This window comes from Ambystoma mexicanum, chromosome 6q (genome assembly GCF_040938575.1).
Source record: "Ambystoma mexicanum isolate Mex_15411 chromosome 6q, UKY_AmexF1_1, whole genome shotgun sequence".
Taxonomy (NCBI): domain Eukaryota; kingdom Metazoa; phylum Chordata; class Amphibia; order Caudata; family Ambystomatidae; genus Ambystoma; species Ambystoma mexicanum.
Genome location: NC_090937.1, coordinates 524,613,739 through 524,638,668, shown reverse-complemented (window position 1 = coordinate 524,638,668; position 24,930 = coordinate 524,613,739).

The window sequence follows — 24,930 nt, the reverse complement described above, 5'->3', positions numbered from 1 at the left end:
GGACTGAATGACCGTCATGGCACCAATGCTGTATCCCTGGCCAATACTATATCATCAATTGGTTTTACACACAGGATCCAGTATCCCACTCATGCAAAAGGTTGCACGCTTGACTGGCTGGCAGACATCAACTGCAACACCACCATCGCATCTTACTCCCCCTGCTCATGGACAGACCATCACCTAATCACTTTCAACATCAACACCATGATCAGCCCCAATAAACCTCCCAACATGGCCTCAGAGGCTCCCTCTAGAAATAAAAATAAAAAATCACAGTCTATAACCTGCTGCCACTATTGCAACCTGCCCTGGCTTCCCCCACGGATGACTCCACTGACCCCACTATTATGACCAGACTCTACAATGACACATCCTGTCTACTATAAACCAAATTTCTCTGCTTGCAGCACGCAACACTAAACAACTGGCTCACCTCAATGCCTGGTTCACCCCCGTGTTAAAAGATCTAAGAATAACTAAAAGAAAAGCAGAATCACTTTGGAAAAAGCACCCACACCTACTAACAAAATTCACTTTGATACGGCCTCCATCGATTATAAACAAAATGTATTTCTCACCTAAGTGGAATTATGCAAAGACAGAATTGCTAAAGCCAGCTCCAACACGAAGGAGCTGTTCCTAATCCTCAGAGAGCTAGAAACCACCATCCCTCCCCCTGAAAGCTGCAACAAGGATGCAGACTGGTGAGAGAACATTCAAAAAGCAAAATCAGTCGCCTCCAATCTACAATTGAAGCTAAAAAGGACAGCCTAGACAAGCTTCACAAAGCTCAACCTCCCTCTGCTACTGCAACCCTCCCTAAGGAGCATCCCCAATTTAAATTCATGGAGGTCCCCATCCCAAAAGTTATGAAAATCATCCTCAAACAAAAACCCTCTAGATGCCAACGTGACCCGTGCCTACCAATAGTCATCAAAGACTGCACCTCAACTCACCCCTTTCATCACCAATCTTATCAATGCCTTCTTCAAAAGTAATTGCGTCCCATCTGACCAAAAAAAAAGTGTGGGTACAACCCCTATTAAAAAAAACAACCCTGGACTCTAATACACTTCTCTTGAACATTTTTGAATTACATGAAAACTAATAACATCAGAGGGCTACGTCAGTCTGATTTCTGTCCAGGACACGGAACAGAGAAAGCAGTACTGGATTTAAAAATCCAAATGGGCACCCCGACAGACAATGGGAAACTAGCTGTGCTTCTTCTCCTAGACCTCTCCGCTGCTTTTGATCTGGTGGATCACAATATTGTATGTGAACATGTATCATCAGCAGCTAACCTCTCCCCATCGCCAAACTCTGGATAAAGTCCTTCCTCAGTGACATAACTATGAAAGTCGTCTCCCCTAAAGCCAAAGCACCCCCAACACAGTTACTTGGTGTAACTTTCTGGCCTCCACCCTGTACAATATTTTCACAAAGCCTCTCTTTGACCGCCTTGATGATCTGGGTGTCATCTACACCAACTACGCAGATGACACACAGGTCCTCATACCCATCTCAGGAGACCACAACGCTGACACAGCCAAGCTCAATGCCATATACTGATCCACCCAAGACTGGATGGGGCAACACAGACTTTGCTTAAATGACGATAAGACCGAACTACTCATCATCGGCTCCCAAAACAGAATTGTCAAACTTAATCACCTCTTCTAGTCATTCATCATACATGGACATACCATCAAAGTCACTAACGAGGTAAAAACGCTTGGCTCCCACCTAGATTCCTCTCTCACCCTTAACAAACAAAAAAATGTGACCACCTCAGCCACTGCATACACATGCAAACTCATTAGTGCTTGCACAAAATTCCTCTCACCATACAGCTGCCTCACTATGGCCAAAGGCTTAGTCCTTACGTGCATTGACTACGGCAACGGTCACTATGCAGAGAGAAAGATCCAGAATATCAGGAAGTTGCAGGTCCAACAAAACAATGCCCTCAGGGCTGCACTCAACATCCCCAGATCTGCACACATCTCAGCCACTAGACACCAACAACACAGGCTACCAGTACAGGAACGCATCATGTTCATATCACTCACCTTCACACACAAATGTCTCCACCAGATGGCCCACCCCTACCTGTCCAACAGCTATGCACTGACACAACGCTCCAGACCTACCCGAGCAACCTATCAGCACTGCCTTGCCACTCCCAGATTCAAGATCCAAAAAGCTGGTGGCAGCAGCATCCACACGTTTGTCATCAAACTATGGAACTCACTTCCTCTCCCATCAGAACTCAAGACTCCTTCTTGATCTTCAAGAAACAACTCAAAACGCACCTCTTCACCCAAAGTCTAAGCTACCAAGTAGCCCATCTCATCTAGCTCTTCACCACTGCCTCCTACGCCCACACCTGTTCTCGGAAATTCTGTATGTTAATTGTTACTCTCCTTCTAATTGTAAAGTCTTTTATTAGCTAACACGTGTTTCGGCCACTTTGGCCTTTCTCAAATCTGGGCTAATATTGACAGACTGTTCGGAATTAAAAAGTAAATGTGAGAACATGTATTACATCATACATTAAGAGCAAATAATAGTCATACAAATTGACCGTTTGGTCACGTAACAATCAATGATTTCATGATATCAACATAAAGCATAATTTATGCCCAACGGTAAATTCAAATGTAAATAGGCGGGGAGAGAAAGATAGGAGAAAGGAGAGAGACAAAAATGTTTATCACAAAATACAACCAAGACCACCAGTTAATTAGAAGAACTTTAAATAAGCATTGGTACCTATCACGGTTACATGAACATCTGCGAGAACATATTGATGTTAACCCTACAATTATATTCAAAAGAGCAAATACCTTGAAAACTATTATAAGTCCATCCCTATTACCGGACCCACAGAAGGAAAAAGGACTTACTTGGCTCCCAAAAAAAGAACCAGGTTTCAGAAAATGTGGTTATTGCACAATGTGCAAATTCGCTGAAGACAAATCTACCGCGATAACAGGATCAAATGGAAAAATATTTTTGATTAGACATACAATCAATTGCAGAACTAAATATGTTGTCTACGCAATCAGATGCACTTGCTCCAAACTGTACATTGGGAGTACAAAAAGAGAACTGAGAACTAGGATCCGTGAACATTTGGCCAAAATAGGTAGACAAGATCCAAGCTTACCTTTGTCAGTACACTGGCAAGAGTTTCATCAGATGAATGATAAGGCCAACATACGATTCAGTGGCCTGCAACATGTTACTTTATCCAAAAGGGGAGGTGACAGAGTACAGACACTGCGACAATCAGAAGTGAGAATGATCTGTTTTTTCAATACCATTGTTTTGGGTCTAAATTTAGATTCCGAAATGTCCTCATTTTTATAATGTTTACAACATTGTTAATTGAAGATGTTCACAGAATTTAATTCATGTATGATCTAAGCAGATAGTATGCCCCTAACAACAGTGTATCTTGTCATTTAATTATTTTCTTACATTACTTATGCTAAGGATTTTTTGTTGTTTAGGTTCGTTCATATTAACGCCATGTTGGATTATATGCCTCTTTTTTTTCCCGTATGTCACCCTGTAATTGTTGTGAATCACTCGGCAAGAAAAGAGGACCGTAATAACAGGTAATACTGACCCTATTAAGGGATTTTTACTTTCTATTCACACCCTTTCCGGGTCAGATGTGACGCCTGATTACTAATAATATAGTTATCTATTTTAGTCAGTTTAAATCAGGGAGAAAATGAATCAGGAAACATTTTAAACATACAGCACGAGTATATTTACTCAGAAGATTACCTCTACAGACACTATTCTTTTTTAATGGTTATGATGTGCCATTTTTTATTTTCCAGCCATAGATCATTGGGCCGGATATGTTTTTTCCTAACCTAAAGTCAGGGAAAGTAACCTTTTCAGTTCTAAAATATTTCTGTGTGACTGCCCCTTTAAAACTAGTGTTCTCACTTGTATTACTTGCTCCGGCGCGTTTTTGCATCCTAATCTCTTAAGGCCTATCTTGAATTTACAAAACAAGCAAAACGCAATAGGGATTTGCACCCTCTTTTATGACATATGGTGGTTTGGATAGATTAGTCCCATTGAACCGCCCTATACATTTCTGTGTGTTTTTTGAGTTAGCTGCTTAGCAACGACACGCCGGCTTGCGCGGAGCATTATGTTACTATGGAAACCTTTAAAAGAGTTCCAAAATGGCGCCCCCCCATCAGTTTGAAGCCAATGCGAGTGATTTTCGTCTGATTTAGGTAAGCGATATACTCCTATTAGTCAGGAAAGGAGATGGGGAATCCAGTTACTAGTCTTATATGTTGTTCTGTTTAATATTATGGAAGCTGAGACATGGCGCCATACCATAAACTCCGATTAGCGTGTGAATAGTCTTTAATTTTATCTGTTGCACGTCTGTAAGCACACTCGGTACTAAATGAGTGGCATTAGTGAAATATTGCCAATATATAGATCTCATATGAGACGAGACATGGCAGAAAGCGGTGAGCCCCCACCAGGTTAAATCTAGCCAATTAGGGTTAATGTGCACACTAATATGGTTTCTAGTAGTGCACTATTAGCACACATTAATGGCGCATTCAACGCGGCTAACAGGCTTTTCCTGTTCCATAACTTATTTGCATATTTCTCTTACACTAACAGAATATCACTACTATGGGATTTTACCCAACAAAATGTTTGCGTTTGAATAAGGATACAATGACCCCCGGTTTGGGTGAGTTTTTGACTTGGGATAGACGTGAGCTTGATAATAATAATTTTCTGGTAACCTATGTACAATGAGTATGAAGTAAACGCTTACTAATATTATTTCATCTGCTTTCTTTGTCTTTTGTTCCTTTTTTTTCCCCCTCCCCCCTTTTTTGTCTCTCTCCTTTCTCCTATCTATCTCTCCCTGCCTATTTACATTTCAATTTACCGTTGGGCATAAATCATGCTTTATGTTGATATAATCAAATCCATGATTGTTACGTGACCAAATGTTCAATTTGTATGACTATTATTTGCTCTTAATGTATGATGTAATACATGTTCTCACATTTACTTTTTAATTCCGAAAGTCTGTCAATATTAGCCCAGATCTGAGAAAGGCCAAAGTGGCCGAAACACATGTTATCTATAAGGGCTTACTTATGATTGAATTAAATATATATTTTCCTAACCCTATAAGGCGCACTGTCCTGGATTTTTTTGGGGTGTTTATGCATCCTTTTTGTATTTTCCTATATTTGACGGGTTTCCTGTGGCTTACCGTCAATCCAGTGACCTGCGACCATTCCTGAATAACTGGTATGACCAAGGGGTTTTCCTGTCCCCGTTAACATTACTATTTTTGCTTTGAGCCTTATTTTTCTACCACTACAATCAATATAAGAGGAGTCGCCCCACAGACCAACTGCAACACTATGTGCCTCATTACACGGTAGGCGGTGAGCCATGGCGCTATTAGCGCCATGGCTCATGCCGGTAAAATACCGGCACCGCCTTGGTGGAAAGGGGATTTACCGCCCCATTCCAAGGTTGAAGGGGCGGTAAATCCCCCTTCCACCATTGCCCTTTCCCATTCCCATTTCTGCCCCATAGGGCTCTATGGGAATGGGGAAGGCGCTAATTAAGGCACCGCAATTTTGCGGTGCCGTAATTAGCTCCGAGGTCCTTTTGCGGGTTGGATTTTAACGCCTGCAAAAAGCAGGCGTTAAATCCCCCAACCCGCAAAGGGACCTCGTAGTAAGGCGGTAAGGATTTACCGGTACCGGTATTTTACAGGTACCGGTAAATCCTTACCGCCATCCGTGTAATGAGGCCCTAAGCCTTATTCTTTGTTCCTCTTTTATTAGCTGTCTCTGCTTTGTATGTACCAGTGCAACAATTGTAACTTCACTATAATTAAGCGGCCAGATGCCTCCGGCTTGATGCGCTATATAAGATTCACAAATAAATAAATAAATACATTTGTATACATTTTTTGAGTAACGGATTCGCCATACCATCCTCAGAACAAAATCTAGAATTGCTTTTACAAACAAGTCATTCAAATGTTTTTGCTGTAGTGGAGGTTAGACAAGATTAGTGTTTTGAATCTCAAACAAATGCTCATGCAGATTTAATTTCATAGTGCACACCCTTGATATTTGCAACCTGCCTCCCTCCTCCTCTTTGACCCAATTGATGACTTTTGTCCTGCAATATTATAAAGATGAGTAGTGATTAAACTGCCCAATCAGCACTGTCTACTACAAAACAAGAGTGATCCCAATCATAAAGATAAAACAGGCACAGTTAAGAGATATACCTACTTTGTCTTGTGTGATAATGTAGGTTGAGGGAAGGCTATACTCTCAAGAAGGGTTTGATTGGCATCCACTGCAAATCAAACAGAAAAGTCTATCAACTAAAAATAAAGGAACTGTCTAATCAAAGTTTTATAAAAATATATATTCTCAAATTAAACACAACATCTGCAATTATAACTAATTAGAACAACACCCACCCTTGTGGAAATAATACAGACTATGCAAAGATAGATAAAATGCAGCACTCTGGGTGGTGGAGCAAGGGTGACAGGCAAACAAACATGCAATATTCTCAAAAAGAATATGTTCCTGTGCAACAAAATGATGTAAATGACTTAATCAGTGCCCAGGGCCTTCAACTAGAACAAGGGGGCTGTTATCTGTCAATAATATATTTTGCTTTACTTGGTGGTTCGTCAGCATCAAACCAGCCCTCGCTGTACTGTTCGTCCAGTGCTGTAATGTGGCAGTCACATGCAGACAGGCAACAAATGTAGATCTGGGGTTGAGCTGAATTCTGTTGTGTTTCGAAGAAATGCAGATCATGACGTCCACAAGGGTCGGTTTGATACTTGCTTGGACAGCGAAGATGCTGGGGACTGCATCTGCAGTTCGAGCCTGATGGTTTGATATGGCCTTCCAGGATCACAGTCTGATGGGGCTACCAGATCAGATCGACTGGTGAATAAAATAGGTGGAAAATATGCAAGCGATTCAGAGACCGGTTCGAAGCGGTGTTGAGCCAATTACAAATCATGAGGGCCACCAGGGTTGGTTTGACAGTCGGTTCGATGGTAAAGATTCTGATGACTGGATGTACAGTTTGAGTTGGTCAGTACAATTTGGCATTTGAAAGTCAAGGTTTGATGCATCCCCCAGGGTCCGATGGATTGTCTATGAAGATTGGCAATGAAGATGCTGGTGGTTCAAAAGGCAGTTCGAAGGTTGTGGTTGCTGCAATAATCTTCTACTCTGAACCAAGCCAACAAAGTGCTCAGTTGGTACAGTGCAGCAGTGAACTGGTTCACATGTGTGAGACAGCAGCTTGAAGAATGGTTCAGTGCCAAAGGCAGCTCCAGGGGATCCTGTTTCTCTGACGGGTTTGAATGGGCTCTAAATACATCTCACAGCAGTTTGGCAATGAACACAGAGGATCCTGTCTGTATTGACTTGTTAGGGAGAATTCTCTGTTTAGGCTGAATTTCATAACCTAGTGAGTGCCCCAGCAGCTTTGCTGGATTCCTGGAGTTTGTTTTTTTTCCATCCTGCCAAGAGTGAGACTCTTTTCTCCCACTCTTGGACATGATTTGTGGTAAATTGCTTTGAATGGCAATGTGTTCGATGGGCTATGGGGTCTTTTTCTCCATAGGGCCTCATGTGTTTTGCTATGTGTGTTACACCGCACCCTCCGTGCCGTAACACTGGGGTGTTCTAGGTGACCCCCACCATAGACTCCATACCATGGGCCTGACTACTGTCTCCCAGAGCATGTAAAGTCACCATTGGCTTTACTAGACCTTAATTTACTAACAGAACCCATACAAACCATCCTATTGTGGACGTACTGGTAGGGGTAATTCGATTACCCCTGGTCTGTTGTTCGAGGGGGCACTGTCCCGTTCCCCCTCGTCGAGTTTTGGCTGGTGGCAGTGGAAACTACTTTTTATATTCGACCCCAAATATATTCCTGTGGGATTCTTCCCATTTTTGGAGGCTAATACCTTTTCACGTTAGTCTCTAACACACCGCCGGTTTATTTATCTTAAATAAATCAATCGGTTGGTATTTTCTGCCAGAACTCGGTTTTTAAAATGGCGTATGTGTTCGCCTCTGTAACTCCGAACCAAAGGTTGAGCCCTTTGTTCCACTTTTGGCGGGCTTCTGCCCAGAAGCCCTCCAAAGTGGCGTCATTCTGTCTGGGTACCACAGGGAGTGTAGGAGGGGGTTTAGGCACCCTGGACTGAGTTGCCTTGCCAACTCAAGTCGCACTCTGGTGTGATTGGCCCAAGTGGTGAGCCACCCCGCTCACCACTTAGCGTGGTTTGATTGACAGCTAGGCTGAATGAATGGGGTTTTTCTGCATAAAAGCAGGGCTTTTGGGACTGGATCTTCAGAAGTCGCCACAGGACCTAAGAATCCGACGAGGGTAAAGCTGAGCCGACCTGCAATGACGACACCTCCGGTGGAGCTGCGCTGAATCGACTCACCACTTCCCAACGACAGAGGAGATCTCCCTGCAGGAGAGTCTTCTTCCCCTGACTGGTGGGAACAACCAGTCCCTTTGCTTTTTCTTCGCTTCCAGGGCGTAGTGGTCGAATTGCCCGTGCTAGCACCCCGGCAACCGGATAGCCACTAGCCCGTACCGCGACCAAAAGGTAGTGCCTTGTGATGGAGCACTCCGCGGCTGGTCTCTTCCCTGGTGGTGCAACGATCTTCAACTTTCCTTCGACGACGAGACCATCTCATCTCTTGGCAAAGCCCCAACTTGCATCCACCACCAGGAACAACTGCCCCCGCCGGAGCTGTCTCTCCACTTACAAGGTACCGTGTCCGCCTGGCTTCCCTTGTGATGGTTAGAGTGAGGTGTCTTAATCCTTACCTTTGCATTGGGTCGCCTCCAGACCTTCTTAACTTTTTGTTCTAAACTGGTCCAACCTTTCTGTGACAATTTGCTACAAAGACTCGAAGTGCCTTTCCACTGTGATACTTTTTGGGACATATCGCCTTGCTTCTCTCCGAGTGGGCCTGGCCTCTGAACTTTGTGATCTACAGTAGACCCTGCCTTACTTGCCTTGCATTTGCTTCGTAAAAGTGTTGGTACTGAGTTGGTTTCATACCCTGCCTTTTTCTCTCCCATTCTAACGAATATTAGAGTGCCATCTAGGTTAAAGCATTCACCTCTGTCTGCAAATAAGTGGTGCCGTTGAACCTAGACTTGTCGAAATATTGTTAGGGGATCGATATACTTGTAGTAATTGTAATTGAAGTTTTTTACCGTATTAGTGCCAGTGTGTTTTTCATAGATGTGTTTTTACAATACATAATAATATATCTTTTCACCAAACCTCTGTTCCGTGTCTGCTTGTTCTACTGTGTAAATTGCCCTATCCTGTATACTCCACATACTGCCTAACTCTTCTTGAGGGAAGTCTGACTGCTCAGCCACAGCTACCAAGTGAATCTGTGTGGTACAAACTGCTACCAAGTGGGTTTACTGCCAAACACCTGTAGTCCTAAATCTTTTGCAGTGGTCCCAGAGGGAACTGCACAGGTTTCCGCCTAACACTGGTGTACAGCGGTGGGATTTGTATCGAGTATACAGTTTAGAGTGCTTTTCAACACTTTAGGATAACTAACCACAAAGCTTAGCACTAAAAAGCTACTTTCAAAAACATGTCTACTATGGAAGTTTACAGCCAAGAGTCCTTGTCAGGCGAAAGTACTGAGAGTTTGAGAGCTCTCTGTAGACAAAGGAATGTTTCTGTAAGAGGCAAGAAAGTAGAACTGATAGCGAGATTGCTGGAAAACCAAAGTCTGGGTACTGGTTCAGAGGAACCAACGTCTCCAGCAAATGTAGAAAACAGTGATGGTATTGATCTGAATCAAAGTCTTGCTAATGAGTCAGAAGAGGAAAGTGAACCTAATGAAGTTAGCCACTCTGAGCCTCTGTCTGCCTTACCTATTGTACCTAAGGGGCCCATACCAGGTCCCTCATGTAACCCTGCTTATTTTGAACTTGAAAAAATGAAGCTCGAATTAGAGTACAAAAGTTTTTTAGCCCAATCTGAAAGAAACCAAGAGCTAGAGTTCAGACAAATGAATGCCCAAACTGAGCAGAAGCAAGCTGTGTTAAGACTCAGAGAAATAGAACTTAATCATGAGTTGGAAATGAAAAAGTTGTCTGTGGAAAATGCTTCTCTCTCCTCTGGTTCCTCTAGAAGTTCCAGTCCCAAAAGACCCCAGATGCCTAAGGAATTAGTGGGTATGTATGAACCTAGGTTGGATGTGTTGGATTGGTTGAAAATATTTGAATATAATCATGGGCTCCAGGACATCACAGGGAATGAGTTACTTCCCTGGCTGTTCTCTAGGCTTCCCCCTGTTGCGACTGATGTGGTAATGGAGTTGGGGGAGGTGGATAAGAAGGATTACGAAAGTGTGAAACTAGCTTTTGTAGCTAGATTCGGGAAGACCCCTTCCCAGTATCCTAAGAGGTTTAGAACCCTCAAAAAGCATGATGGTACCCCTTGGGCTACCTGGGTGAGTGAAGGGTTGAAAAACTTAGAGGGATGGATTAAGGGTTACAAAATGAACACTTATGAGGGTATGAAGAATCTTTTTATGTTGGAGTCTATTTATGATGCCTGTTCTCCTGAGCTCAGACAGCACTTGGCTGATTCGAAGGAATTGGATTCCAGGACGCTAGCTAAGGCTGCTGACTTGTGGGTTGCCAACAGGGCTACTCATAAGGATTCTGGGGCAACTCAGAAAAAGGATGAGGGAAAACAGCCTAAAAAAGACTCAAAAGAGAATTCTAATAACTCACATTCTAAAGAGGGCCCCAAACAAAACCAGAAGGGTAAGCCACAAGGAAAACCACAGCTGAATAGTGTACCTTCTGGTGCCAAACCAGAGGGAGGCCAGAACAAGCCACCATTCCAGAAAGCATTCGGTAAATGCTTTGTTTGTGGCTCTACTGACCATGTGAAAGGAGATCCCAGATGCAAGGGTAAACCTTCAGGGGTCCAGCTTGTCTCCTTAGCCTTCGCTCCAGAGGAGGAAGTCCAAATGGCAAGTGCAAAGTTTCTACTGCTGGCTGATGAACCCACTGGAGTCTCAGCCAGCATTTCTTTAGTGTCTCTGGGTTTGTGGGAACAACAGAATTTAGATGTCTATAATTCTATCCCAGATAATACTAAAGAGTATTATAAGGACAGTGTCCAGGTGAATGGTCAGGAGACTCCTGCCATTATGGACACTGGGGCCAGCATAACTGTGGTGGATAAATCTTTTTTTCAGGCTGAGGATGTTGCTAAGGCACCCAAACGCCTCACCAAGTTAGCTGGAGGGCCTGTGCAGATGCTTCCCCAATTATCAGTTCTCATCCAGTGTAACGACATGACTGTGAAGATACCTGTCAGCATACAGAGTGAGGTACCAGGACGAGTTCTGTTGGGTAACAATTTAAAAACTCTCGGAGTTGTGTCTCATACCCCCAGACCTCCTAGTAAAAGGTTACAGGAGCTAACCAGACCTGCAAGGGAGAGAAACATGAGAGGTACTCCCTAGGAGATGATGAAGAAAGATATCACTCCTGCTCCACTGGAATTGTCAGCTGCTGTCTCAAAGAAATCAGAAGCGAAAGGGAAACCTAAGACTTCTATACCGAAACCAGCAACCAGCATTTCAGTGCAGCAAACAAGGACATCCCAGCTGTTGTCCAAAGTTACACCTGTAACTCCGCCTCCCGCTGAGGCTGAGAGGGTGGTACAACCCTTTGTGGTAGAATTAGACTCTGAGGAAGAGCTAATGGAAGGCCAGGAACTCATTGGAGATCTGGACCCTGTTGACCATCCTGAGCTGCAGTCTTTACTGGCAGAAGGTGGACCCAACAGGGCAGACTTCAGTAAGGGACAGAGAGAATGTCCAACTCTGGAAGGTTTTCGCCACCAGGCAGAAGCTCAGGCTGAAGGGCAAGAGCCTGGGAAATATTGGTTGCACTGGGAACATGGCCTCTTCTACAGTGAACCGACCGAGTCTGCACCTGGAGACTACAAACGACTTGTAGTACCCCAAGAAAACAGACAACAGTTCTTGCAGTTAGCCCACGAGATTCCTTTGGCTGGTCACTTGAGTTTCAAGAAAACTAAGGAAAGGCCCTCTCTCTACTTTTATTGGCCGAAGATGGGGGCCGAAGTAGAAAAATACTGCAGGAGCTGCCACACCTGCCAGACCTCTGGTAAGTTTGGCTCCAAGAATGTGGCACCTTTAGTGCCTCTCCCAGTTGTGGGAGTCCCATTTGAGAGAGTAGGGATTGACATTGTTGGTCCCCTTGAGCCTCCAACCTCCTCAGGCAACAGGTTTATACTTGTTGTACTAGACCATGCTACTAGGTATCCTGAGGCAATTCCTATGAGGACTGTTACGGCTCCGGCTGTGGCTACGGCCCTCCTTGGTATTTTTACCAGGGTCGGGTTTCCTAAGGAAGTAATCTCTGACAGGGGTCAAACTTTATGTCCCACTAAATGGAAGCCATGTGGAAAACCTGTGGAGTTACTTACAAGTTCTCAACAGCTTACCACCCACAAACCAATGGGTTGGTAGAAAGGTTCAACCGAACCATGAAGAGCATGATAGGTGCTTTAGAGGAACCCCTTAAACGATAGTGGGACCTTCTACTGCCATGCCTTCTATTTGCTTATAGAGAAGTCCTTCAGGAGGGAGTAAGTTATTCTCCCTTTGAGCTTCTCTATGGTCATCCCATCGGAGGTCCATTGGCCCTGATTAAGGAGGGGTTGGAGAGTGCTCCTTCCCCCAAGCCAGTCAGATTGACTGACTATGTGATAGGTCTCCGGAGGAGAATGTCGCACATGATGGCAGAATCAAGCGATAACTTGAAAGATGGACAAGCTTTGGTCAAGCACTGGCATGATCAAAAGGCTAACATGGTTGAGTTCACTCAAGACCAGCTAGTTCTCGTTATGATTCCCGAAAGGCAGAGGGCCTTGCAAGACAAATGGATGGGACCCTTCAGAGTTGTGGGTAAACTCGGCGAGGTCAACTATCTGGTGGACTTGGGCAATCCCAAGGAGGCTCCAACAGTCTTCCACACCAACCGACTCAAAGTGTATGTTTCGAGACCTAATGTAGGAGCGTTGCTTCTAGCATCATCAGAGGAAGAAGAAGAGAGTGAAGCTCTTCCTGATCTCCTCAGAGGCTTACCTTTAGATGAAAAATTTGAAGGAGTAAATCTCTCTTCAAATCTGACACCTGAGCAACAAGAAGAGTGCAAATCTATGTTGAATCATTTTGCCTCTCTGTTCTCACTTTCACCAGGTTTTACCCCTTGGGGCCAGAATGACATACTCACTGGTGACTGTCTGCCAGTCAAAAGCAGAAGATACCGAATGTCAGAAAATGTACAAACCCACATCAAAGGTGAGGTCAGCAAGATGCTTGATCTCGGGGTAATAGAGCCCTCTACTAGTCCATGGTCTAGCCCAGTTGTGTTCGTACCAAAGGCAGGATCTAAAGAACTTAGATTCTGCGTGGATTATAGAGCTCTTAATGCAGTCACCAAGACTGATGCCCACCCTTTGCCAAGGACAGATGGGTTGGTGGATAAACTTGGTTCAGCCAAGTTCCTCAGCACATTTCACTTGACGTCAGGCTATTGGCAAATATCCCTGACAGACCATGCCAAGGAGAAAACTGCATTTTCTACCCCCGTTGGTTTATACCAGTTTAAGGTAATGCCTTTGGGATTGAAAAATGCACCTGCTACATTTCAATGGATGGTAAACCAGGTTCTTAATGGGATGGAGGACTTCTGCATGGCATACTTGGATGACTTGGCAGTGTTCAGCAATTACTGGGAAGAACATGTAACCCACCTAAGAGATGTTTTGCAGGCTATTGGACAAGCCAATCTGACCATAAAGGCGAGTAAATGCCAAATTGGACAGAGTAAGGTAGTCTATCTTGGACATGAGGTAGGAGGTGGAGAAATAAGGCCTTTGCTCAGTAAAATTGAAGCTGTGCAAAATTGGACAACACCTACTACTCAGACCCAGTTGAGTGCCTTCTTAGGTCTCACCGGGTATTACAGGAATTTCATTGAGAACTATGGGACCATAGCTTCTCCTCTGAATGTCATCTCCTCTCCAAAATTCCCTAGAAAGGTTAGATGGAACGAGGAGTGCAATCAGGCTTTTGAAAACCTGAAAAAGGCTCTTTGCCAAGCCCCAGTACTCCTAGCTCCTGATTACCACCAAACTTTCATTGTGCAGACAGATGCTTCAAATGTAGGAATAGGTGCAGTACTCAGTCAACTGGATGGGAAAGGTAGGGATCACCCCGTTTGCTTCATCAGCCGCAAGCTGAAGGATCCTGAAACAAGGTGGGCAACAATCGAAAGAGAATGCTTTGCCATTGTGTGGGCGCTGAAGAAGTTTAGGCCATACTTGTATGGTTCTACTTTTGTCATTCAGACTGACCACCAACCCTTGAGATGGTTAATGCAAATGAAAGGGGAAAACCCAAAACTACTGAGATGGTCAATCTGCCTGCAAAGGTTTGATTTCACCATTGAGCACAGGTCAGGGTGTCACCACCAAAATGCTGATGGTCTCTCTAGGATGTATGTCATTGACTAGAGGTTTGAGATTCATCCAGGAGTGGATTAAATCCTCCTGTCCCTTAGTCTGGGGTGGGGGGGAGTGTTAGGGAGAATTCTCTGTTTAGGCTGAATTTCCTAACCTTGTGAGTCCCCCAGCAGCTTTGCTGGATTCCTGGAGTTTGTTTTTTTCCATCCTGCCAAGAGTGAGACTCTTTTCTCCCACTCTTGGACATGATTTGTGGTGAATTGCTTTGAATGGCAATGTGTTCGATGGGCTATGGGGTCTTTTACTCCATAGGGCCTCATGTGTTTTGCTATGTGTGTTACACCGCACCCTCCGTGCCGTAACACTGGGGTGTTCTAGGTAACCCCCATCATAGACTCCATACCCTGGGCCTGACCACTGTCTCACAGAGCATGTACAGTCACCATTGGCTTTAATAGACCTAAATTTACTAACAGAACTAGTACAAACCATCCTATTGTGGACGTACTGGTAGGGGTAATTCGATTACCCCTGGTCTGTTGTTCGAGGGGACACTGTCCCGTCCCCCCTCGTCGAGTTTTGGCTGGTGGCAGTGGAAACTACTTTTTACATTCGACCCCGAATATATTCCTATGGGATTCTTCCCATTGTTGGAGGCTAATACCTTTTCACGTTAGTCTCCAACACACCGCCGGTTTATTTATCTTAAATATATCCACCGGTTGGTATTTTCTGCCAGAACTCGGTTTTTAAAATGGCGTATGTGTTCGCCTCTGTAACTCGCAACCAAAGGTTGAGCCCTTTGTTCCACTTTTGGCGGGCTTCTGCCCAGAAGCCCTCCAAAGTGGCGTCATTCTGTCTGGGTACCACAGGGGGTGAAGGAGGGGGTTTAGGCACCCTGGACTGAGTTGCCTTGCCAACTCAAGTCGCACTCTGGTGTGATTGGCCCAAGTGGTGAGCCACCTCGTTCACCACTTAGCGTGGTTTGATTGACAGCTAGGCTGAATGAATGGGGGTTTTCTGCATAAAAGCAGGGCTTTTGGGACTGGATCTTCAGAAGTCGCCACAAGACCTAAGAATCCGACGAGGGTAAAGCTGAGCCGACCTGCAATGACGACACCTCCGGTGGAGCCCTGCTGAACCGACTCACCACTTCCCAACGACAGAGGAGAGCTCCCTGCAGGAGAGTCTTCTTCCCCTGACTGGTGGGAACAACCAGTCCCTTTGCTTTTTCTTCGCTTCCAGGGCCTAGTGGTCGAATTGCCCACGCTGAGCACCCCGGCAACCGGACAGCCACTAGCCCGTACTGCGACCAAAAGGTGGTGCCTTGTGATGGAGCACTGCGCGGCTGGTCTCTTCCCTGGTGGTGCAACGATCTTCAACTTTCCTTCGACGACGAGACCATCTCATCTCTTGGCAAAGCCCCAACTTGCATCCACCACCAGGAACAACTGCCCCTGCCGGAGCTGTCTCACCGTGTCCGCCTGGCTTCCCTTGTGACGGTTAGAGTGAGGTGTCTTAATCCTTACCTTTCCATGGGCTCTCCTCCATTCCTTCTTAACTTTTTGTTCTAAACTGGTCCAAACTTTCTGTGACAATTTGCTACAAAGACTCGAAGTGCCTTTCCACTGTGATACTTTTTGGGACATATCGCCTTGCCTCTCTCCGAGTGGGCCTGGCCTCTGAACTTTGTGATCTACAGTAGACCCTGCCTTACTTGCCTTGCATTTGCTTCGTAAAAGTGTTGGTACAGAGTTGGTTTCATACCCTGCCTTTTTCTCTCCCGTTCTAACGAATATTAGACTGCCATCTAGGTTAAAGCATTCACCTCTGTCTGCAAATAAGTGGTGCCGTTGAACCTAGACTTGTCGAAATATGGTTAGGGGATTGATATACTTATAGTAATTGTAATTGAAGTTGTTTGCCGTATTAGCGCCAGTGTGTTTTTCATAGATGTGTTTTTACAATAAATAATTATATATCTTTACACCGAAGCACTGTTCCGTGTCTGCTTGTTCTACTGTGTAAATTGCCCTATCTTGTATACTCCACTTACTGCCTAACTCTTCTTGAGGGAAGTCTGACTGCTCAGCCACAGCTACCAAGTGAATCTGTGTGGTACAGACTGCTACCAAGTGGGTTAACTGCCAAACACCTGTAGTCCTAAATCTTTTGCAGTGGTCCCAGAGGGGACTGCACAGGTTTCCGCCTAACATGACTCTCTTGTTCTTATGAGTCACAATCCAGGGGCTCAAGGATAAAAATTGTCCTTGTTTCAGGGCTTCTAATACTGGGGAGGCAGGCAGACACCTATGGGGTCCTTTTACACAAAGAACCTTTGGGTATCAGTGTGGGTGGGAGAAATGCATTTGTTGATTCAGCAGCATGTTACCATCATTGTGACAAGGAGATTGCTGGGGAGCAGAGCTTAACTCTGCCTTGGATTCTCCGTCTTCACATCTGGTGGAGGGCTTTGCAATGTCAACTTTTCCAACAGAGGTCCAATCAGTGTTTATTCAGGTTTTTGTTCAAGAGTGGGTTCAAGAAAAAGTGGGCACCAACTTCTTCATAAGATAAACATCCACTGATGATTAAGCCAGCCGTCATTAAGGGTTTCAATCCCTATCCTTGAGCCAAGTGGTCTTTTCCTGTTGATATAACACCCAAAGTGCATTGCGCTAAGGGAAGAGAAGGGCACAGGAATGAAGAGAGAGATAGGGAAAAACAAGATGGTGGAATCTTCCTCCAACGATGCTGATCTTCCTCTGTCTAAACTAACATCTCCCATTTCCTTTGTCAACAGCATCAAAGGCCTATTTGTTATGCAGCACTCTAGTGTGATGCTAGTCCTTTTGGAATGGTCTTCCCTTTGTTGCCTTTTTCCAGGACCAATCCTGCTGGGAGGAGGGCCTGCTCACTGAGGTATTGCTAGAGCTCACAAAGGATCAAAGGAAAGGCCCATCCATTCATTTGTTCACCCTGCAGTGGCAGTGCCAGGTTGTCTGAACAGAATACATACAATACTTCTAGGTTTGGCAGGACTCACAGGACTTCACACCCTTGTCAGATGATAATCCATAATTCATTACATTTGACGTTCTGCAATTCAGAGTGCTGTTATTCTACCTGGGAGAGCCTCCACTGCATGGAGTCATTCTGCTCAGCAGTCTTCTTCATAGTTGCAAATGCCAATGTTTTAACACACTGCAACTGCAATTGGTCTCTATATCACCCTTACCAAATACAATCTGATTGGCCAAGCTCTGATTTGCTCTAGAAGGCATCCTTTCGAGCTGGGATTTGTTTTTTTCCCTTCTCATTCCTTTTTGACTGATGAAGCCTTTCGTTATGCGATTCCATGCGACTTATCTTCCCTTTTAGCAAGGACATTTTCCAAATTCTCATTCTTAATTCTCAGTCTCACAGCCCGTCCATTTAGATGTATCCATTCGACCTTGAGATGCCAGTCACTCTCTTTTTCTTGTTTTTCATTGTGAGTGAATGTGTTTGTGTCTCCTGGAGTACCCCTATTTCTAAATTCAGCAACCTGAATTGATTTTATTTTCACCTATAATTGCAATGTTGTGTTCGGAGTCAGCCACAGAAACTGCTTCTTTTAATGTCTATCAGCTTTTGTTGAAGGTAAGCATCTAGTAACACGTAGGCCTCATTACGAAATTGCCAGTAAATCTAGCAAATTGCTCCCAAAATCATTTACCACTGTTTGGTCCTGTGGGTATACCATGGGATTGCAAGTGATGGTATCGATGTATAAATCCCCATTTTTCGAGTCTATACGACTCCATGGGAATTCATGGGGGATTTACTGTGAGCAGTAATTCCGTATGGTAAAGACACTGATTTGTGGCCTAGAAGTAGATGTTTTTAAATCCACCACTTCAAGGCCAAGCTCAGCATGTGGCTGTGTGGTAAATTTGGCAGTACATCTGTTACTCCATAAAAGTGGCAGTGATGCAATTGCTGCCACTGTTTTACCATACCACCTAATTCGTAATGCGGCACATCGTTTCTCTTTGATCTGGTATTTGTAGGACATTAATTTGAACCTAGGTTTTTGTTATGGCATTCCTTAGGTTGGGCAAGTTGAACTTTGAGCCAGGTTAAGCTGCATCTCACTTGTACTGCATTTGTGGCATAGCCAGCATTAATGAGTTGACAGACTCGGCTGTCAAGTTTTAAAACCAACGTTTTTAGTAGCTCAATCAGATGACACTGACTGACTCCAGGATGAGATTTTAATGTCTTACCTTCCTGGATTCTAGATTGTATCAGCATCTGTAATGCTAATGTCTTGCCACTCCATTTCAATGTGTGCCATAGTGTCGATAAATGCATGTAACTGGATCTCCTATTAAAATTGTGACCACATCCCCCCACTATCAACAGTGTGCTTGATTGAGTGGCTCCCCTTTTCCATTCTCCATTCTCAAGGGTGGTGTCTCTGAACTTCATATTGGGCAAACATTTCAATTGCCCACATTGTTGTGCTTTTATGATTTTGTTATCAGATATTATGCTAAAAGTTTATAACCGAGTTTCCTCATCATGCAACCTTTGTTGAGATTGAATGCCTCATAGTTTGTCATGAGACTTATGTCTCAATTTCCCAACGTACAGCAGTTTCTTAGAATATCTCACTGAAATCGTTATGGAACCCATGACTCATTTTACCAAAATGCAGTGGTTTTTAAGATGTACTGTTCATATATCGCAATATGACCATAGTTTCCCTAAATGTAGCAGTTACTTACAATTCATGTTTTTCAAATCACTCTGGGACTTACAGTCCAGTTTCCAAACATGCAGCATTGTCTCACAATTAATATCTCTCAAATGGTTATGATTTAGCTTAAAGTGGCAATTGCTTAGAAATAGTTGTTTGCAAATCATTACAGGACTAAAGGCTCAGTGTTCCAATATGTAGTCATGTCTTAGAATTATTGTTTTTCAAGTGATTACGTGTGAGAGTGCTTTTGAGTCTGGGCTTGCTGGAACCAGCTTCCACGTTTTCTCCATGGCCTCTTTCTCCTGATCCTCCTTGTCTCAGCTTTGGTCATTCTCCTCTGGCTGGTGGCGTGTGCTCACCCACCGGATCGGCTTCCTGGCCCTAGCCAGATTCTAACCAGATGTCAGTTTCTCGATTTTTTCTCCTTCCTTGGACTCTGCAAATGTGGGTGTCTATTTGGGCAATCCCTTGCTTGACTCTCCCTGTATCTCACCCTCCATCTTCCCATGTCTGGTAGCCATCAGTATTCCTCTCTGTCATCTTACAGTTTTGGCAATGCTATGTCACTCTTCCGCCTCACTACACCTGGCCTTGGGCTTTGACAACCAACAGACACCTTGTTATGGTCCGGGATTCTCTTTTCAGTACGTCTTCTCTGGTTACAAACACTGCACCTGACACACTATGTGCTTCTGACACATCTTGCTCACCACAGGATTACAACCTTACCTTTTTCTTACACATTACCTTAAAAGGGAGGGGGGCATACTCATCAGCTGGCCCTTTCATCTGTGTGATGTGGGTTTATCACATTACATACCAATGTATTTCAATGTTGACCATTTTATAAATATAAACAGATATCAACCCAATGCACCGGAAATCTTCAGACTGCTTTGGGAGTATCAGCTGTGCCCGAACGTTTCCTCCAATTCCCACAAAGAAATGGTTGATTTGTGAGTAAAGTTCCAGCATGGTATTAATGGACATTTTAAAACAGATGTATATCATGTATGAATTCATTGCCGTTTTGGGTCCGGACTTAAGGTGTGCTTACAGGTGCGCTTAGAGAGCTGCCCATCTAATCATGCATTGTCTTCATGCCCGTGTTTCGGTTTACGTTGGCATAGCGTTTTATTAAACACAGCCGGGTGTTTCAATTAGCATGCATGGCTCGTGTGTGGTCCTCACTTCCTTCTTTTACAGGTCCATAACGTGACACCTTTTGATGATAGCTTTTGTAATATGTACACGTGTGCGAGTTTACCTTGGTAAGAACAAATACTTCTAAATTTAAGTGGCTTCCTATCATCTTCACAAGTGCCTGGCATCCTCTCTTGGAAATTGTTTTTCTTAGTGTTTTACATGCAAACAAAACAACAACAAAAAAGAATAATCTTGCCGATCAAATTTACCTCAACATTTTGAAAGGCGCATGTTTGCAAACAACCCATAATTACACTCCCTCAATAACCCTTCCTGTATGCCTCTTGTTAATGCACTGTATTTCTAGCACTGCTGCCAGGCCTCTACTAGTGACTGTGAAAACATATTATCTTTCAAAACATGTCTGCGTCTTTACTTGTGCATGTTATATTATTCATAAAACCCTTAAAGGTGGTGCCGAAACCCTTAATTTCAAGAACTGCCTGCGGAGATTTGGTGGCAGGAAGTAAGCTGATCCCACAGATGTGCTTTGCGTTTGGTGTTATAAATATTTAAAAATAGTATTCTACCTCCCACGCACTCTTTACACGTATATTGTTTAGTACCACAGAAAATCATCTGAGAAATATCCAACTCCGAAGTCCCAGCAGAGAGCCAGTGGGTGCCAGATGAGGGAGGCTTGGCAGGGCCATTTTCTGACAGGTGTCAGGTTCTAACATGGTAGGTAGCACAGGATGGGAAAGGTCATACTCCTTTATCATCTTATACCCGTCATCTACTTCAGAGAGAAGGCACACGTGTTGACATCCTCTACGGTACCCCGGCTTCACAAGCGAACGCTGGCCATTGTCCACTGCATTTGTTTAAAATGGATCGTTTTTTATCAGGAACTCTATATTTTGTGTCCCTGGTACTAGAGTGGCGCATGGTCATATGAGAACAGTTAGAGGCTGCTGGAAACTTTCAATGTCCTCATATTACATTCCAAAAACTAAAGCAGAACCCAACCAATACTACAGGTAATAAAGTAACAAATCTTTAGACGATTTGGCAATGTGGGCACAAAGAGGATAAGCTTTTCTGTGGGTCATGTTGGTTGGAGCACACAATGGGCCTCATTACGAGTTTGGAGGCAGCCATGGTGCTATTAGCACCAAGTCTGCCCCCAAACCCTTGTCCGAGTCCGGGTAGTCGGAATGGGGACTTACCAGGTCATTCCAACCTTGGAGGACCCAGTAAGTCCCTTTCCCCATTCCCATTGGAGCCCCCATAGGGCTCAATGGGAATGGGGAAGGAGATGATAACGGGCCCGCAAATAGTGGGCCCGTTATTAGCTCCCTGGTCCCCTAGCAGGTCCCGCTAAGGGCGGCTGGTAAAACCAGCCGGCCCTAGTGGGACCCGCTAAGGGACCTCAGAATGTGGCAGTAAGGGGTTAACGGCACCAGCATCCTTACTGGTGCCGTTAACCCCTTACCGGCGGCCTCATAATGAGGCCCAATGTCTAGAGGGCCTTCCAATAGAGTAAGGTGTACTTTATTCCAGGCAACCGTCAACAGAAGTGAATGCCAAAAGATGGGATAAACGTAGAACTGGGGAATCCCACATTGCTTCTTATCCAATAAGATTTTTCTTTCTTTATTTATTTATCTATTTATTTATTTATTTATTTATTTATTTTGAATTGCACTTTTGACAAAGACTCAGAATTTAGCTAAGAAAATTGAATAGAAAGAGAAAATATAGAAAGAAAAAAGACATGAAATAAACAATAAAATAAGTAGAGTTGAAGGAAGAAAGTAGGTTAGATTGAAGAAGGGAAAGGAAGGCTGAAAGGAGGAAGAGCTCACATGGACGGGGAGGGTGTATTTCTAAGATTAGGAAAATCTGTGGGAAAGAGCTTAAATGGAATTGAGCAAAGGGTGGGCAAGTAACGGAGAGAAGTGGTTGGGAACCAACGTGATGTGTCCCAGGAGTTGAGTGGATTGTATAAGAGAGTAGAAATAGGGAGCAGACACACCATAAATACACTTGCAAACAATGCAGAGACCACAGGTGTGGAGCCTAGATGGTAACGGAAGGCAGTGGATAGAAGCAAATGTAGGTGTGAAGGATTGCCATCTGTCAAGGTTTTAGAAGCCCTTTTTTATATGTATTAATAATACAATGATGTGGGTAATCCATTTTAGAAAGGGTAATCTGCCAATCAGACCCCCTTTTCAGAAAGCTCCAAGGCAAGAGCATGGTAAACACGTGTGGTCTGTTGCATCAGTCTGTCACTGATCTGCAGCTCCTGCTTTTCAGTGGCATAACACAGGTTTAAATTGTGCAAGTGCCCTGTTTAAGACAGAAGAGTTGATGGCTGGTAGCTTTATAATTAATCATAACCTCTGGCATATCTCTGGGCAATGCCCCAGACCATTGTTCTTAGGTGGCCAAGCCATCGTGGAAAGGGGAAAGACCATATGCAAGTCAGTCTTGGTCACTCTCCAAAAGGGACAGTTGAGCCCAAACTGTTTAGTCACATCCCTTCAGCAGAAGACCACAAGCAACCCTAGACTTGTATTGGTCTCAATGTGTGTCATCAGTGAGGTGTGGTTTTGGTGTCTAGGATTAGCATTCTCAGGACAAACGTCTGGGCGTACCTTTTTCAGTTTGACTATAACAAGCAAAGAGATGATGGCTGGAAGGTTAATAATTAATCTAAACTCTGGCATAGGTCAGGGCAGTGCTCCAGACCATCATTCTCAGGCTCTCAAGCCATTGCAGAAAGGGCAAAGACATATGACAGTTAGTCTTGGTTCCGCCCCAAAAGGGGCAGTTGAGTCCAAACTGTTGAGTCACATACCTTCAGCACAAGACCACAAGCAACCCCAGGCATGTTTTGGTCTCATTGTGTGTCATCAGTGAGGTGTAGGTTGGGTATCTAGGCATAGCAATCTTGGGTCACATGTATGGGCATACCAGTCTCAGTCGGTTTGACTAAAACAAGCAAATAGATGATGGCTGGAAGTTTACAAGTCTTAACCTCTGAAGTTCCTCTGGGAAATGCTCCAAAACTTTACTCTTCAGCCTTAAAATGCCACGTATGACAGCTGCTGTGGCACCAAGGTCACTGTACTCTGAGGCAGCATTTCATGTATTCACCTCGCATCCAAAACCACAATGTTTTCAGAATATCTATCGGTTGGCAAGTTAATCTCTAGGAATAACCAATACACTGTGTTTTGGTTTGGTAACTTAACTTGTACACTACTATTAAATACACATGAAGATATATACAATACTCATGTCCACAATGTGAGATCAGCTTTGCTATGGAAAATATACTCTTCAAGGAATGGTTCCTCCCTGAAAACTAGATCAACCCACCATTCACTCCCTATACTAACTGTGACTGAGTGAACTGCTCCCCACTGTTTCTTCCCCTTGCTGTCAAATTGCCCACCCCCTCCCTCCTACATTGTAAGATCCCTGCTCACTTGTATCACAGTTGTCCTCACTGTGTCCTTCCCAATATACTTTTTAAAGCAATCTGTCGCTTCCCAAAGATAGGTATGTGTGTAATAATAATAATAATAATAATAATAATAATAATAATAATAATAATAATAATAATAATAATAATAATAATAATAATAGGATTCAGAGACCAATGTCATGACTTGGCTTCAGGAAGTAAGACAAAAGGCAGGAAGGAAGCCTTGTTTATCCCCTCAAGTGTTGAGTAACACCTCTCTCACAACACAGGAAAGGTCTGGGTGTTGCATATTAAATGGCATTTGAAGCTGCAGGTTTGAGAATGGTGCAGAGTTATGGTAGTTAGAGCAGAACCGATTGGAGAAAGTGCTCATCCTTCTTGTTTTTCTGTGAGCTGCTCTTTCCTTCTTGTCTTCTCCAATTACTGGGGTGCAGAGCGCTTGGGGTCAGGTGCAAGAAGGCAACTGTCTCTGTCACACTGCCATGGATTGGACCCCCTTTAAGAAGGATTGGTGTTACGCAATCTCCTGTGACCTATTACCTTAATAATGACCTTAATAAGGAAGGGGTTGTCTGCTTTTTCTTTGTTTCCTTTTGGACCTGCAAGCACGTAGAATTTGTTTGGACCCATTTGGGAGAACAGTCCTTTCCAAAGTACTACATGTGTGAGGGGGAAGGCAGATGTTCCAAGGCATAGGCAAACTCTGCCCTCTAACTATCTGAAGAGAACATTGAGGGTGACTGCTGTTGGACCCAGGTACATCGCTGGAGGTGAAGGACTCTTTCAGTTGCCAGCAATGCCTCCCTGGACTTGGAGTGAAGAGGAAAAGGTCTAATTTAGTTGTACCTGTGATGTGATTTACATCAACAGGAGAAATCAAATCAG